The 17,998-nt window shown below is 28.1% G+C and overlaps 1 pseudogene; it reads right to left on the bottom strand.

Annotated features, from left to right (window-relative positions):
- Window positions 1-10,082: 10,082 nt before the first annotated feature.
- LOC100808538 (uncharacterized) lies at window positions 10,083-14,420 on the bottom strand (annotated as a pseudogene).
- Between the last annotated feature and the right edge of the window lie 3,578 nt (window positions 14,421-17,998).

Below are 17,998 nucleotides of genomic sequence, written 5' to 3'. Positions count from 1 at the left end.
CTATATATTAATAGTTTACTTAAAAGTTTAGCTAATATATTTTCATCATTTTTAATTTTTAAATACATACAAACCATTTAAGTTTTTAATTTTTTCAATAATTTCCTCGCCAAAAAATTATTAATACACTATTGAAGTTTCCAAATTTCAATATTATTTTTTTATATTTCCCTTTCCTTCTCCAAAAGGATTAAATGATAGTTTGATCGCTGATAAAATTAAATTTTAGTTTTCAAATTAATCGTCTCTATTATTTTCAAGTTTCAAGACGGTTACTGTATCACAACATAAACGATGAGTTGCTCCTTTTAGATGTATGCTTCATAATCAATTAACTAGTTAATACCGAATATTCAATTTTTGACTGCAATACACATAATAATAGAAAGAATGTCCCCCCAATCTATATGTAATTTTGATATCGTAGCTAGACAATATATAAAACAAACAGATGAGCTATATTAGGATCCTGCATTGTTTTATTTTGTATCTGTTACATGATATATTAACTAGAATAACATATCTTAATTATTTTCATTGTTGACTCTAATAAACTGAATCATGAAGCCCTTTCATTGCTTTAATTTGCTGCCCTACACCTGACGCCAGCCCCAGCGACCAAGTAAGTCCATCTTCATCAGCCAATGAGCCATAACCAGCTAGCACTTTTAAGTGGGTGGGGCCAAGACTGCAAAGGTGCTCACAATGGAAACATTTTCATCACAAATAATATGTATACCACTTCTACCAATAGCTCTTAATGGCGCATCTCTTCCGAGATTAGTACCTTTTATCATGACTTCTGTTCCTTGAAGCCTTGATCCGATATTGTTCGAATAGCATTTCCTGCTGTAGTTTGAGCGACAAAAGGTGTCCCCCTTCGTGTACCTTTGAATCCGCAAGGCAGAGGATCAAGAAATCACCCGATCTCGTACATGTGTAACAATTATAATAGTATTGTTGAGACTAGCTTGTAGGGTCTGTTTGGATAAGCTTCTTTAGAAACATTTCTAAAAGAAAAAATAAGAAGAAAAAAAAGATGAGATTAGCTTTTTCATAAGTAAAAATAAGTCCTCTATGAGTTAAATTTTAGAAGCTCATCAATATAGTTCCTCTAAAAGATGAGATGATATATACAAATTAGCTAATGGAAAACTCATTTTAGTTAATGGAGAAGTTCATTTCATTTTTTTCTTCTTATTTTCTTCTTCTAGAAGTGCTTCTAGAGAAGCTTACACCCAAACAAGTCCGTAACCAAATTGCATGAGCAAAAATTAAAATTTAGACATAAATAAATTATTAAATAATTAAAAATTAATGCTTGAAACAAACTTTTTTTCCGGTGGATTGAAATTTATTAAAAAATACATTGTAAAATATAATTTTTATCCTTTCATTTTTTTAATTGAAACATTTTTTCTTCTACTTTTAAAAATTTACAATTTTAGTTAATTACTTGAGACATTTCGTCTCTATTTTTCTAAAAGTTCCACAATTTTAATTATTTTTTTTTTAATTTCAGACTTCATTATGTACTTTTTTTAATTCTTTTTTTAATAAATTAAGTATGTTAAAAATTAAATAATTTTTAAAACAACATTTATGATGTGGATAATAAATAAATATGTGTCAATTAATGTTTATCGAGTATATATATCAATATTTAAAATTGAGTACAAGGACTAAAATTATGAATTTTTTTAAATTAGAAGATAAAATATTTTAATTAAAAAATAAAAAATTAAAATTATGAACTTTTTAAAAGTGAACGATAAAATATCTTAATTAAAAACTAAAATAACAAATTTAATAAAATAAGAAGACAAAAAAAATACATTTTAGTCAAAATTATAAAGTTAAGTAAGTCTTATTTTTTATTTAATGAACCTTACCGATGGTTATATTTAGATATCTCAATTATGTATGTTATTATCATAATTTTGGATTCGTGTAGTTTGTAAGAATATAAGGATTTAGGATGTCCTTATGAGTTTTATGATTGTTTTCTCTGTAAATAAATATTCATAAATTTTGATAAAGCCTTATTTATTGGCTATTTGATATTAATTACGAGGAGAGAAATAAATATATATAGAAGTGATCGACTTTCTTCGAATAACAAGATCGTGTAAAATTTAAACATGAAAACATTTATTCTCTAAGACTTTAGTTCAATTAAGGAAGCTTTAGTTAAATAATAACTCCCCCGCATAAAATCTAAAAGGTAAGGTTTTTTTTTTATTATTGCATCAAGAGAAAGACAAAACAGCAACAAAAAGAAAAAAACAGATAATAAGGTAAGGTTTGATTTCTCTCAAATAAATATTATTTATTTTTTGTTTACGTAAAAGAACCTTGAATATAAATTTGGGGTACTCTCCACCTAATTTTGAAGTTGTGTGGAGAGGACATAATATCCACCTATCTACTAAATCAATGCCAGTAGCTAGCAATATATCATGTCTCATGTACTGAAGAAAAGGAACCAGACAACTACCAGATATTAGAGAATATATATCACTAGTCATTTTACATGTTAATTAATAAGCCGGCCTTGGCTACGAATTCAATAAATGTATGTGAACACACAAGCACAAACACAAACACAATTTTTTTATATATATATATATCTTTGTCAAGTATATTATTTATTTTCTTTTTTTTACAAAAGATATTATGATAATATATTGTAAAAATAAGATTATTCAATTCAACATGTAACGTCATCTTCTAAAATAGCCATATACGGCCTCTGAATAATCGGTCTAGTAGTATATATGGACACACCAACTACTTGCTCAAGCACAAGAAAACAAAATGCACAGTAATATCTTATCTGCAAAACCAAAGCCACCATGGTCGCAAAAATTAAAAGCAAAAGGTAGCATCCTTGCTTAGTTTAAAAATTACGCATGACATATGAATCAGTGTTTCATTTTGGTTGCCACAACAAGGACGACAAACGCCATCAGTTAAGACATGGTCGATGTACTCGTAAATTATTCCACAAAAAATATCTAGATGTTGTCAATCAATTAAGATCTGATTTACCCGCAAGCATTATCTGTATTTTGATTAAGATAACACTTAAATGTGTTTTTATTTATTATAAATATAATTTTATTTTTTATTTATTTTTCAGCAAGATTTTTTTAATTATAGTCTCTATCAATATTATCTATTAATGGAATGTTATGCATTTAAAATGTCATGTTAACAAACATGTTCTTAGGAGATGTTAACAAATATTTTAAAGTAATGTGTAATGTGAAAAATTAGGTATACATTGTATTATGATTTCATTGTTAAATTTATGGTAAAAATTAATTTTAAACTTTTTAACATCAAAACTAGTAAAAAATTTAAATGATCAAAACCAAATAAAATTATATTTACAAGCACTAAAATATATTTTACCTTTACGTTGAATTTGTTGTCCCTTTTAATTTTTTAATAAAATAATAAAATTAAAATGTTATAATACTAAAATCAATATATTTATTAGTGAATCTTGAATACCAATCTAGGCGAAGAATATTTAAGGCAGATTTAGGAATCTGAAATGTTCATTTGCAAGTCAATGTTTTTAGGCTTGATAATAAGCTTACTTATATGGTTCCTTGTTGAGTCAATGTTTTTTTTTTATTTTGTTTTTTATCGGTAATATCAATGTGTGTTTCTTGCGCGATGATGCATGAGAGTTGTTTTACTGAGGTAAATTTCGTGTTTGTTGTTAATAGATCGTGTTCATGAGATCTTGTGCTTCAAATGCACTATAAGAGATTTGCGCATAATGAGAAAGGTTCTTGAGACATATGAGGGGTGTTAAGTTATGGTGATCAAATAGCTGATGATCAGGGTTGGCAACATTCAGCTAATACGTTTGCTTTCTTAATTTCCATGTGTCTAGGCATAATGGAATCCGAACCATTTATTATAAGTGCATGTGGGGGATAAAGTGAGGTGAATAATATATAGTACCTGGAACGGGTCCACACATTTTTGCATGTAATATTCAGGCACCAGCTTAAACTTCTTTGGATAGATGCCTTTCCAAAAAAAAAAAAAAAACTTCTTTGGGTAGATAAATACCCTATAATTTATCATGAGTAGTTTTTGCAAGTTCTTACTAATCCAAATCCTAATTTTCTTTTCTAATTAAAATAGTTCTCAACACATTTGAATTCTTCAATGAAAGTTATTTGGGGCAATTTATTGATAATATAAGAAGATATACCACGGGCATGAAGGAGGATATATATTGCATGTATGAACTACATATTTAGTTACATAATTACAAATATTTGATCTACGGACGTTGAGTTAAAAGCCACCGGAACCAATTTCTAGTTTTTCGTGTGTCTAGTTGGGCTTTCACTATGCATGCTGACAAATTTCTAGTTAGTATAATTTGTTTCAATAGAATGCACGTCAATCTTCTTTGAGATGAAATCAACCACCATTAATTTATTTTTATGTAAAAATAACAATAAACTTACATTAATAATGTGCCTTCAAACACACCAGTACGTAGTGCATCCTTTGGTTGGAAGACGTAAGTAAAGATTTGCATTTCAGATCTGTTCAAGAAAATATTGCAGTATATATTTGTCCCTTAAATATGTTAGCATGATTTTTTTTCAACAGATCATATAAGTCAATTATTGAACAACTGAAGTTCGATGAATGGATAAACAATGAAGAATATAAGCCTTTTCCAAACCATCAAAGTTATAGAATCATCTAACTTTTTTTTAATGATTTTTTTTTTAACCTTACACATCAAGATAAGTTGGCTAAGCATTTAATTTTCATACATATGTAAAGTTGGCTCAATTATGACAATTTCTTTTGAAAGAAAAACAACATCAAGATTCCCATATATAACGAACATTTACATTAACAAAAAAAAATTAACAATTATACTTTAATCTAAAGTTGAGGGTAGTAAAGTGATAAAAAATTTAATGACATAAAAGAAGCAATCGATTATCACTAATCTAAAGTTGGGTGCATAAAACACAAAAATGGCGACACATGGGTCAAATGGTTTTTATAACACTATAGATTAGTGATAATACTATATTTTTTTTAATCTTTTCGTCAAATTTTAATCTTTTTAAAATTAAAAAGATTATAAGTGAATTAGTAATACACTATCTAACATAATTGTTTTAATATATACTTTATTAAAAAGATATTTTTTTATACAAATATAGTTTTTTAGTCAAATTTTCCTTGAATATTTTGATTATAATCTTTTTCTTTTTAAGAAAATTAGTGATAGTAATATAACTTATTCTTAGTTTTCGACAAATTTGAAAAGAATGATTAGTTGTAGGTTTTAAAATCCCCTTGTTTGATTGAATCAAAAAATTCTTTTGTCGATTGAAAATCTTGACTTTTTTTAAAGGACAAACTAGAGTGAGCAGTGAACAATGGAAAAAGTAGCATGCATGAGAAGCACACTCATTATTTGGCTTCATATGGAAACAAAATTGAGTGTCATTATACAACCACTGTGATGGTACATATGATATATAACTGCATACACCTAACTTGTATTCGCAGAGAAATGAGTCCACAATGTTAGATATGTGATTCAAGGTCATGTTTCTACCTCAAGAACAAGTCTAATCACTGCACTCCACCTTTTCTAATCAGCATAGAATCATGAATGAACATGATAATGAGACAGATGAAGAAGTTAATAGGGAATGTATATTATTGAAATTTTTTGAAGCAAGGATAAAGCCAAAATATCACTTGAATACAAAAATCACTTGTTTAGAAACATAAATTAACCAAAAAAAGTTGTAAAGAAGCCAAAATACTTCTCAAACTTCCACGATGAAAGTACTCGTAATTATATTTATAACGTGATCAATAAAAGGTGAAAAGAAAAAGGAATCCAAAGCCTAAAATGGGCCTTATATATTCCATTTGAAAAGTGGAAATGACAAATAGCACTTTGAATGCTGGCAATGCATGTGATACGCAAATGGGGATGCGTAGAAGTGGGGATCGCACCCTTTGGCTTTCCCCTGTTTTTTCTGTTTTTGGTTGCTTTTATTCCTACGGATTCAATTGGTAGGGATCGCACCCTTGTTGCTTTTATATATCAATGTACAACAATTTTCTCATGCTACATTATTATTCGCTTTTAACTTATATTAATTGATACTTAATTACATATATTTTATCACTTAATTAAATTGTTGTTTTATGAATTTTATCATTTAATTTTTTTGTTCCACAAATTTTATTATTATAATTTTTAATTTTTATACATTTAACGATTAAAATTTATTTTTGATAAATTTTATCACCTAAATTTTTAATTTTTGCATATTTTATTATTATGTTAGTAATAAAACGAAGTTGTTTTAAAAAAAATGTAACTTTTTTAGTGACACTTAATATAAGTAAAATGTAAAAAAAATGAAAATGAAGATAAAAAAATTTGCAAAAAAAATTAATTTGAATGATAAAATTTACAAAATAATTAAAAAATGAATAATAAAATATACAATTAAGTCATTAATTTATGAGTTATATTATTCATATAATATTCTTTTACAATATTTATTATTTCATTTATCACTCTATCATATCCACCATTTTATATATCTACTTTTTTTCTTCTTTGTTATGAATTTAAATTTGTTAATACAAATGAATTTTTTCTTAATTTTTTATTAAATTTAATTACCCATTTAGTCCTTATAGTGTCTAAACTTATCATTTTTAATCCCTATAGTTAATAAGTGAATTTTTTAGTTTCTGAAAATTTACATTTTAATTTTTAAAAGGTCCTTAACGGTAAAATCTTTTAAAAATTAAAATATAAACTTCAGAAACTAAAAAAATTAACTTATCAAACTTCAAAAACTAAAAAATCTATTTATTAATTAGAAATAAATTAAAAAATTATAAGAACTAAATGAATAATTAAACATTTTTATTACATGCAACCTTTTTATACATCTCTATGTACTTCCTTTCTATTATTTATTATATTTATTCTTGAAGTTTGTCATGCGAGTTTTTTCTTGACTAAAATGTCTTGCGTCTAAATCTAATATCTTGACCAAAATGACATTCCTTAAGTTTTTTTCTTCTCAATAATTGACAATCAAATAGCTAATTGGATGGAACGAAGGTGCATGGAATGTATTTTGTGAAGATCTAATTAGTTGAATATTAGATTCCGTCCTATAATTAAAATGTTGTTTGAAGTCCATAATCAAGCAAGTGGATTTTAGATTGTGTCCAAAAGCAAATTGGGAGAGTCAAACATGCTTTAATAGTCTAATTAAATATATAGATATGAATCAATAATTTCATTGAGTTTCTTTGACTCAGTCGTACTTCTCAATCTATAGAGCTAGAAAACAAAATTAAACACAAATCATTTTAAAGTTTGATTAGAAAACCTAATTTGAGGACAATGAGGTGAAATTTGGGGTTAGATTTCGGGTTCGATTACCATATGGAATAATCTGAGGCCATGTGAGGTTGGAAATCCATGAAATTTGGCTAATATATCACTTATCAGAGTTATTTTCTCTAGCCGGAAATATAATTTTTTTAAAATATTTTTTACAAAACCATTTTTCTCCATCCCTTTTCATTACATTAATTACACACTTTATATAACTTTTTATTTCTTCTGTTTTTAGTTTTGAAAATTATTTCTAAAAAATGTTTTTTAAAAAAGGAACAGTTAAAAATGTTTTCTAATCTATTTTTATCTTGTTCAGCCTATTTTTCAATGCCACAAATCTGCTTTTTTCTTACACCACCCTCCACTAGCTGTCTAAGAAATCTTATTCAATTGTATTTTGAAAACAAAATAGTTTTTGAAAGTAGAAATTAAACAGACTTTTAAAAACCTTTTTTTGTTTGAACGACAAATTCTTAAGTTGAAGACAGTATCACATTTGTGGGCTGGGAAAGAATGTGGTTGAATGTTGGGCCTTAATGAGTCATCCCAGTAAGTCTCTTACTATTTACACATCTTTTTTTATAGGTACACCCCGGTATCCACATTCCACCTCCCAAACTACCCATTATATCCTTTTCCCTTAAAGATGTACACCGCTTTTGCTTTCTAAAAATGTAGCAAATCACATATACCTCAATCAAAGTACTTAAGAGTCATTTATGATTGAGGCATGAAACATTAACGTAGACTTGGATTAGAAAATGAATCAACACACTTAAAAGAGAAAACCATCACCAAAAGCTTTGCATTACAATATTGTATGTTATTGATGAAAATACAGTATTTTATAATATATATATATATGGTGAAGATGATTTAAAATTAGGGTTTAAAGAATAATATAGATATAATGAAAATAAAATTTTAGATGGAATTTAAAGAACTCCAATAAAAGAATAAAAATAAGACTAACAAACATGAACATAAGATGTAACTTATTTTCTAAGTGATATTTTGTTAAAAAAAACATATACCTATTCCAAAAGTATATCTATGAAACTATAAATTATAGTACTGGAGATATATTTCTGAAATAGGTACATTTAATTTCAGAAATACATTTCCAGAAAGCAAGAGTGGTGTAAACCTTTCAGGGAAAAGGGTATAATGGGTAGTTGGGAGATAGAAAGGGAGTATGAGGGTGTGCTTAGCAAAAAGTCCAAATAGCAAGAGCCTTGCAGTAAACACAACGGTTCCAACCCAATGAAAAATATGTTCATGATGGTCCTAAAGCCCGTATGTCTGATCACTTTGATGGACTGGTAATTAAATTCATAAATTTATTGAGAGGATATGCCCATATGGTGTAGATCCTTAATCCAAATGTGTTTTTACACTTATATTTCATTAATGCAGTTAGCTACAGTCATAATCTAAGTGTGTTTTTAAACTTATATATATTTCATTAATCCAAGTTGTTTTTACACTTATATTTCATTAATTTTGTATGGTTTGGAAAATAAAGTAAAGGGACCAGATTCAGCTTTACTTTTCTAGTTGCAGGGAATCCACACGTTTAAGAAATATAAGAAAAAAATGAAGGGATAAGAAAGACAAAAATATAAAAGAAATGTAACAGTAGTTTTTTTAGTATTTTAAACGATTACAGTTTCCCTTGGATTGAAATACAGTCTAAAACATTGAGTGCACTTGAATTGAAGGTTGCTCTTCAAAAGCACCGTATTGTGTAACTTGAATAGTACTTAAATAGCTGGAAATCATTGAAAAGCTGTATTGAGTGCTGCAAGGAGTTAGTTGATGTTCTCGTGCTTTAAAATAGTGAAGAATAATAAAATATCAAAGTGTTGAATTAATAACTTATATATGATTTCATTTAAGAAATTTTTTACAATTGTTAGGTTTGAGTAAAAGTTAACTGAGACATTTAAAGTAATAATTAAGAATGATGTAATATTATAGAAAACGTGAAAAATTATATAAAATAGTTTTTAACAAAATTTTTTTATGAAAGTATTTAACGACTTGTTAGAGTTACTTGATTAAGATGGCGTGAGATAAAATTAAAAATTAAAACGTATGAAATTTAAAAAGTCAGGTTGTGCATGGCAAAAAAAGAAATTTATAAAGTCAGGTTGTGCATGACAAAAAAAGAAATTTATAAGCATGACAAAAAAAGAAATTTAATTAGACAACTAGCTAAGAGATCTAAAATATTTTTATATTATGAGACAACATGACTTTTTATAAAAGAGCAATTTTTTGTAATTATTTAAAAATGATAAGTAAAAAAATTGATATATATATTAAGGATAAAAAGAGAATAAAATATAAAAAGTTAGAAGTTATTATTTGAAAAAATGATACTTTAAATATTGTTTTAAAATATGCTAAAAATGACTAAAAAAATTTATTTACTGAATAATCAAATTATTTTTTCAGCTGAAATGTTTTTGTCCTATGTAACTTTATTCCTTTTTTTTCCTCTTTCACAAAACGAAGTGGGATACTTCTGCAATATTATTTTGAAAAGAAAAAAAAATCACTAAGTCTACCGTTCCTTAATCGTGTGGTATACTTTTTTTTTTTTTTCTCAAGAGAGCAAGACTACTTTTTATTCAACTACACGTGCTTCAGTCTTGTTCATTCTTTATTTTCATTCAGCTTAAAACCCTTATAGATAAACCCTAAGTAATTAAAAAGCTAAAGGCAAACTAAAGCTATCCTTGTCTCTATCTTCATTCCTTGCTTTGTCTTTGGTCTTTCACTTTCAATATTCATCAAATGACCTAAGCATTCATCTTTACCCAACTTTCCTCTCATTTCAGGCTCCAAAATCCATGCCACCCCACATGTTTCACTTTGATTTGTAGGGTCCCCCTCCATTTTCTTTAACCATATTTACAAAACAAAAGGTGTGTTGTGTGGATATTCCTTTTGGTGCAGCCATGCACATTCATGATCCAGTCACAAAGCAATATATATAAATCCTTTTTGTGGGTCAATCAATGTGCAGGGAAAAAAAGTGGAGTGGAATCTCTTTGTAGTTTTCCGTCCAATACCCTCACTTTGCTCATCTTCTCTTCACACCAATGCAACTGTTCCTCACTTAACTCACTCATTCTCAAAACCCTTGACACACTTTGAGGTCTATGAGTGCCATCAAAATCTCCATCTCTTCTTCTCCCTTCAACTTTCTCTTCCTCAAGCATTTGCGGGAACGCCGAAGATCTTTCACTTTCATCTTTTTCTGCACATATATAATAGTGGACACACAAAAAAGAACATGTTAGGATAAACTATAGGATATAAAAAAATATATATAAAATATTAAATCAATAATGAGTAATGATCTGGAAGGCACTTAAGAAAATTATTAGTTTAATAATTTAAAATTGGAAATTAAGTAATTGCCTTTTGATTAACTTTCTTGATAAGGCGGAGGAGTGTTGGATCAACCAAGTGTTTTCGGTTTCTCCTAAAGTAAGCTGCCAGAATCAGACATGGTTTCTCTTTATCAGCCTTTAGAAAACTCATGAACGTTCTGATCCCATCTTCCATTATCACAAGAAATGATGCTGATGATATTTTTGAGTGAATGCCATTATGGTCCCTCTGATCATCATCATCTGATTCTATATAGCACACACAAAAAAGAAGTCTTAATTAGTTAATCATACACATGACAATGCTATACACTTAGTGATAAATAAAATACTAGTATAGTTTTACTTTACACTAGATCCTATATTTATTATAAAATTTTCGATAACGTTACAATTATAGTTATATACTTGAAAATACATTTCCAACTGCAACTAGGAACATGGATAAAATTGCATAACGAAAAATTCCATCTATATTAAAAACTACAAAAAATTGTAACAGGAATTTATTAAACTGGAAATGAAAATTTTGTATTTTAAAATAAATTTGAATTAATAATAAAAAATGTGTCCAAAAAATGTGTTAGAGGGTGTTAATAACATTTCTCTTAATTTAATATCACGTGTTGTGAATCTGAGTTAAAGATCGGTTTCTTACTTGCTTGTGCTGTGATCTCAACCATGTAATTTTTTACATGCAATCTTTTTTTGGTACATATTTTTTTACATGCAATCTAAATATAAATCTAAATATAAATGAGATGATTAAAAGTAATTAATCAAATGAGTAAACGTGAATTAGTCTTTGAAATTGTAAGCATTATTCAATTTAATCTTTATCATTAATTCCCGATAGTAAAATGTTATAAAGTTTCATTTATTTTTAAATGCCAATTATAATTAAAGTTTTTGTTAAGTTAAAAATTAAAGTAGATAAGACTTGCACAAAAACCAAAATAAAGCTTTACACATTAATTGGTAAAAGAATTAGTTCACAGCTTACTCATTTGAACATAAAATTATAATAGTTAAATTAAGACAAATAAAATCAAATCATAATAAATAATTAAATATTTTAATATTATATAATGAATTATTTAATAAATTAACAAAATAATTATGAAAAATCATGTTAAATAAAAATTGCAGTTAATATAAAAATTATATCATATATTCTGCAAGATAAAATATGAGTAAACCTATCTAAACATGAATCATAAACGTAAATTTTTATTTATCTTGAAAATAATTTAGTAATAAAAAATTAGAAAAATAACAAAAAAAGTAAGAAAAAGTAGAAAGTAGTAATTATATTATAATACCTCGATATTCTGGTACGAGGAGCAACTTTGGAGCCAAATGCCTCACTCTAGCATATATCTCAGGTCTTCTACCATGCTCATAAGGTTCATTCTCTACGTATCTTTGCAACAACACTTGAAATTGTTGGAATCTCTGTGCAACGGTGGCTGGACAACCCACATCAACATCCTGGCCTCGAGAAGCTCGTTTGGTTTGAAAATTCTTGTAGTTCCAGTTAAGGGCTTCCCATGTTAAGCAAATTTGTGCAACATATGCAGCCTCTAGTTCACGATATGGGTTGTGACGCATGTCACCTGGTTTTTTATTCATACTTGAAAACTTGAACACAATACGCTCTGAAATTGACCTTGGAGACACCTTGATAGATCTTAAAGACTCTGAAATTAAGTTGTTAATCACATGTAATTAGTAAAATCAATCCTCAACTATAATAATAATAAAAAGTTAGGCATTAAGATTACTTTCCACCAATATAACCTTTAATTAATGTAGATTAAATTATTAGTATAGATATTGTGCATCAAACAATACATGCATTATATTAAGGAAAAAAGATTGGTAGGCACCCTTTTCGTAAACATCTAAAAAAGAGAGAGAGAAAATACGTAATTGATATGATTAGAAAATATAATCATGGACATTGATATGCTACTAAACACCCAGAGAGAGATAGAGATACAAGAAAGATGAATGTAGAAATGATATGTGATATAATGTGATAAAAAGAAAGATTGAGAAAAATAAAAAAGGTCAATGAAGTGTATATTATGTAAGTGTCTATGTATCGTTACTGTGTAGTGATTAGTGACGAGTAACTTGATAAAAAGAAAGGAATCAGATGTCAGTTGGGTATTCGTAGCTGAGTCTCTAAGTATCAGAATTCTTACACTAATAGAACTATTTGTTAATATAAGGTATATTTTAATTAGTAATGAAGTTATTTTAAGAGTGAATAATGAACAAAAAATGGGAAACTTGATTGTGTTGTGTTACCAGTTTCATGAAGTTTCTGTGCGCTAATCCTGTCTAGGAATGTCATCTCTTCATCATATTTTTGGAAAACTGTATATGATTCCCATTTGGGGCAACTTCTTCTTGATGAAGAAGAAAAAGGGTCTTCAGTTCCAGAATCCCTGCAATTAATGGAGCTCCTCCACTCAGAGGAGCTCTTAGAAGTGGACCCAACAGTGCATGAGTCACCATATATTTCTTCATCATCTTTTTCCTCAACAATGAGCTTCTTAGCCTCCAATAGGGTAGGAGCATAGGCAAAGAATCTCTCATCTCGTGTGAGACTTTCCTCTTGCACCTTCTTATTTTCAATAACTCCAATTTCAACATGATCTTCTGCACAAAATAGAATCAGCAAGAATTGGAGTATATGTAAATGTTGCATGTGAATAATGTAACAAACTTTGGTATGATGTGAAATATATATACCGTCATAGTTTTTGTCACTGTCTACTAAGTCGCTTTTGTAGAGGTTCAGTGTGATGGGCGATGTGGGCCTGCTTTCAGCTGGGACAGAATTTGGAACAGAATCAGCATCTTCTGCTGGAAATTCTTCTGCATCTTGTTCATTTTCAAAGTCTGAAACCAAAGGTGACTTGTGAAAAGACAAGGTTTCTGTTGAATAGTTTTCTTCTAAGTCTTCAACAAGGCTATCCCGGGGGCTTGTGAATTCATCAGAAGAAGAATGAGTCCTCTGAGGCTGGTTCTTGTGCACAAACAAAAGGGTCTCTCCACCACAAATGATGTCTGCTACTAGATGATCTGACTCAATAGAATCATGGACATAAGAGTAACTTTCTTGAATTTCTTCTTCTTCATCATCATACTCAGAAGACACATATTCATAGTGATGATCTCTGCAACATGCAAAAGGAAAAGCCGTGAGTTAGATAGATGCTGGAGGGAAGTGAGTGTGAGGGAGATAAAAGATGGAAGAAGAGTAGCATATATAAGACCTTTGGAATATGGTGAAGCTGCCAATGAAGTTTATGAACTTGAAAAGAAGAACTGAAGAGGAGAAGAGGAAGAGGAAGAGAAGGTGAAAGGAGCTAGAGGCATTGTAGAAGAGTCTAACAAGAGCTTCTTCTTTGGAACATGACATTTTCTTTGTGGTTGCTCGAAAGCACTCCTCCACTAAGCAAAGCAACTCCAAAAAAAAAGTGAACTTGGTTGCTTTTGTAACATATTCACATCTATCCCTCTCTGTCAACATACATCAAAATTACTGATAGTCTCTAGTATATTCCCAAATGGTTTTTTTTACCCTCATCATGTTCCAATTGTGAGATGCAAGCACAAGGGCAAATCTGTCATGTAGAACTCAGTTTTTCAGATTTGACAATTGTGGCTTCTCTCTTACAATAAGATCTGTAGGCCTTCTAGATGTAGATATATTGGGACTTGGGATTATGCTTTTTATATATAGTTAGAATATTGAAGAACATTCCCATGTATAAATAAATTTGAGAATTTAGTAACGAAATTTCAGTAGCCCGAGAAATGTCTGTTTATTTCTTTATTTTTTCAAATGGTTTTGCTTTGCATGATCGTAAGAGCTAAGACAATGATTAAAGAATCAATGAATGCAAAATTTTTATTATAAATGTAAGTATATTGATTGATAACGACATATGTTACATTTTATAATACACTTTTTTTCTTCTTAATTTTGTTCTATACTGGTCAAGGAGGGTGGAATATTCATTGGAATAGTTTGAACTTTTTGGGGAAGCCCTTGAGGGATTCTTTGAGACAAATTTTAATGTGGTCATCTACAATAACGCTTAAGTGCATGTTTGAAAATGCAGTGGAGGGACTTCAACCTACGTTTAGAGAAGTAATATCTTTGTTATTTTTTTGTGACCGTATGCTGGGAGGAAAATGAACGAATATACAAACATAGCTTAAGTCAACAATTATAAGAGGTGAAGAAAGTAAAGATTAGAGTGAAAGTCTATTTTTTAACGTCTGTTGCATTCTTCTCTATTCATACACAAACTCACACTATCCGGTACAACTCGCATGTATTACCATGTGGGCCCCACAATTCTCGATAATTTTGATTAATATATGATACAATGTGCATGTAATACTCATCATGCCATGTTACACAAATCAACCGAATTTAACTCAATTAATTAAATATTATATAAATTATTATAAATCTTTTTAGTATTTGAGTAATGTTACACAAATCAACAGAATTTAACTCAATTAATTAAATATTATATATAAATTATTATAAATCTTTTTAATATTTGAGTTTAATTTTTACGAATAAAAAATAATGCAATGCAACTAAAGGTGATTATAACTTTGGGTTTATATTGGGATGATCTTATTATCTATGTGACTGTAACGACATGTTTGCTTTCTGATTTTGGGCCAAACAAGTTAGTTTAGAAAAGGCCTAATATTTCAGTCCAAAACAAATTCTTTAACCATTAATTTAACATGAATAGTTAGCGACTCTATTTTTTAAATATGATCATTCAAATTTAAGTGCATTATCATTTCATGTCTCCTGCAAGCTTTTTCTTTGTTTTTTAAAACCGTGTCTCAGCAATTGGTTTGTTGCATTGTTTTTTTATTACCAGGAAAAGAAAAAGAATATAAACAGGGGAATCATTTATACTATACTTTTCATCAAAAGCGCGTAACTCTTGTTTTTTAGTGTGTATAGAACACACACAACCAAGTATGTAACAGGGTCCTTTTATTTTTCCCTATATGAACATATGTGAAATCACGTATATAGAAACAAATGCAAAAAAGAAGAGACCAAAACTAAACCATACACTAAGGTTGGCAGGTATGAACTTCACTTTATAGAAAGAATGATATGATATTTTTCAGAAGAAAAAAAAAGTTGAATACATAACATAGTTTATAATCAAATTATCATTGTATATTCAGCACTCTTGTATAAATGTATTAAATGCCTTTTCCCCCAAATTAAAATATATTAAAGTTTTTGTCTACCAAATTAAAATGTATTAAAAGGTTTTGCCTCTGCCCTCAAACATAGGGAAAGAGTTTTCTCTGCTTAATGGAGGCTTTGAGTGCATTCTTTACCTACCGTAGGAATAATAAAAAGCTTTTTTAAAAAGATGATGTCGTCACTGTCAATTGCATATGCTTTTAGCATTTAGCAACCCCCTTAATTGATCCTTGTCTTGAACTTGGCTACTAAGATTGCAGTGTAGATGTTGTCCTCACATTATTATTATTTTGTGATTTTTTTATCTTTGGAGTTTTGCCGACTTATTATTAGTTTTTTTAAAGGACTTATTATTTGTTGTTCATCACAACTTTATTTATTACTTTTAAATGAAAAGTAGGGGTACACTCGTGTATTTGACCAAACCTCTTTAGCATCACCACACCGTTTCCAATCATTAGGAATTAAAACTAAGAAAAGGACAGAGGGAACGAAAATCATGCACATAAGAGAAAAACAATTGATCATTTTAGATGATTTGAGAGAGAAGCAGAGAAAGTAAATCAACACGAGTGAAAGCCTCATAGCTACATATGGTGGTTGATAATTTATTTGTTTTAATTTCATGTTTACTATACAGCTGTTTTCATGTTTTTGGTGTTAACTATCAGCTGGTGTTTAATTGCATTTCATTAATCACAATCCTTAACTTGTAATCACACCACGTACACAACATTGATAAAGCAATCGAGATCTTCAGTGAAATATGTGCCTTAAAGTTGGGTACCTACACAACTAAGGTATAACACATAGACAGTTTTTTCTTCTTCTTTTCTTTTCCTATTTCTTCTTTTCTTTTCCTATGCATGAAAATTGCGTACAATGGAATGCCATCAATTCATGGAATCATGTTACATAAAAGTGTTTATAAATTGATCCAATTTAATGTAGAAAAAAAAAACCAACAAAAAAAGGACAACCGAACGAATCAAAAAATTAGAAAATCAAAATTATTTATTAGATCGAATCAAATTTCATATTTGATTTTAGAAATTGATGTAAACCAAACTTATACATATGTATATATTTTTAGTTATAAATTTATAATTTCACTTGTTTCTATTTCTTATATATTTATAAAATTATCATATAATTTATATTTATTTATGAAAATATATTTAATTAAAGATACTTTTAATAATTATTTGAGTTAATAAATATTTTATTATTAGTTATATAATGACATATAAATAAAATATTTGATATTTGAAATTATTTGTTATAATATATCTTACCTTTTATTTAATATTTAAAAAAAATTAAAAGTAAGATTAAATTCGAAAATTGATTCAATTCAAACCGCTTTAAATTGGATTGGATCATATTAGATTAAAAGTTTAAAATTAAATTACAATTTTAATTCTTCTAATTTCTCAAATTTATGATTTTGGTTCTGTTTGATTTTAATTGTAACATTTAATTTTCTTAACTTTATAAATTGATGATTTTGATCCTCCTAATAGGTTATTAACAAATAATTTTGATTAATTAAGTTATTAAATTAATTATAAATTAATTAAAATCATTAATTATTAAAAAATTTTAAAAAAATATTAATCCTAATTCTTCATACTACTCTGCTTCTCTTCACCACAAAATCCTCTTCCACCTCCATTGTGGCAACTCCACCGACACCAACACTACATTAGGATTAATAGCTTTTTATTAAAAATTTTAATGATTAATAATTTTTATTTAATTTATAATTAATTTAATATCTCTAATAATCATAATTATTAGTTAATAATCAATCAGGAGGATCAAATATTACAATTAAAAATTAAAGGGACCAAAATCATGAATTTAAAAAAT

Source organism: Glycine max, chromosome 9 (genome assembly GCF_000004515.6).
Source record: "Glycine max cultivar Williams 82 chromosome 9, Glycine_max_v4.0, whole genome shotgun sequence".
NCBI classification, from domain to species: domain Eukaryota; kingdom Viridiplantae; phylum Streptophyta; class Magnoliopsida; order Fabales; family Fabaceae; genus Glycine; species Glycine max.
The sequence above is the reverse complement of the archived record's forward strand: the minus strand, read 5'-3'. Positions and strand labels throughout refer to the sequence as shown.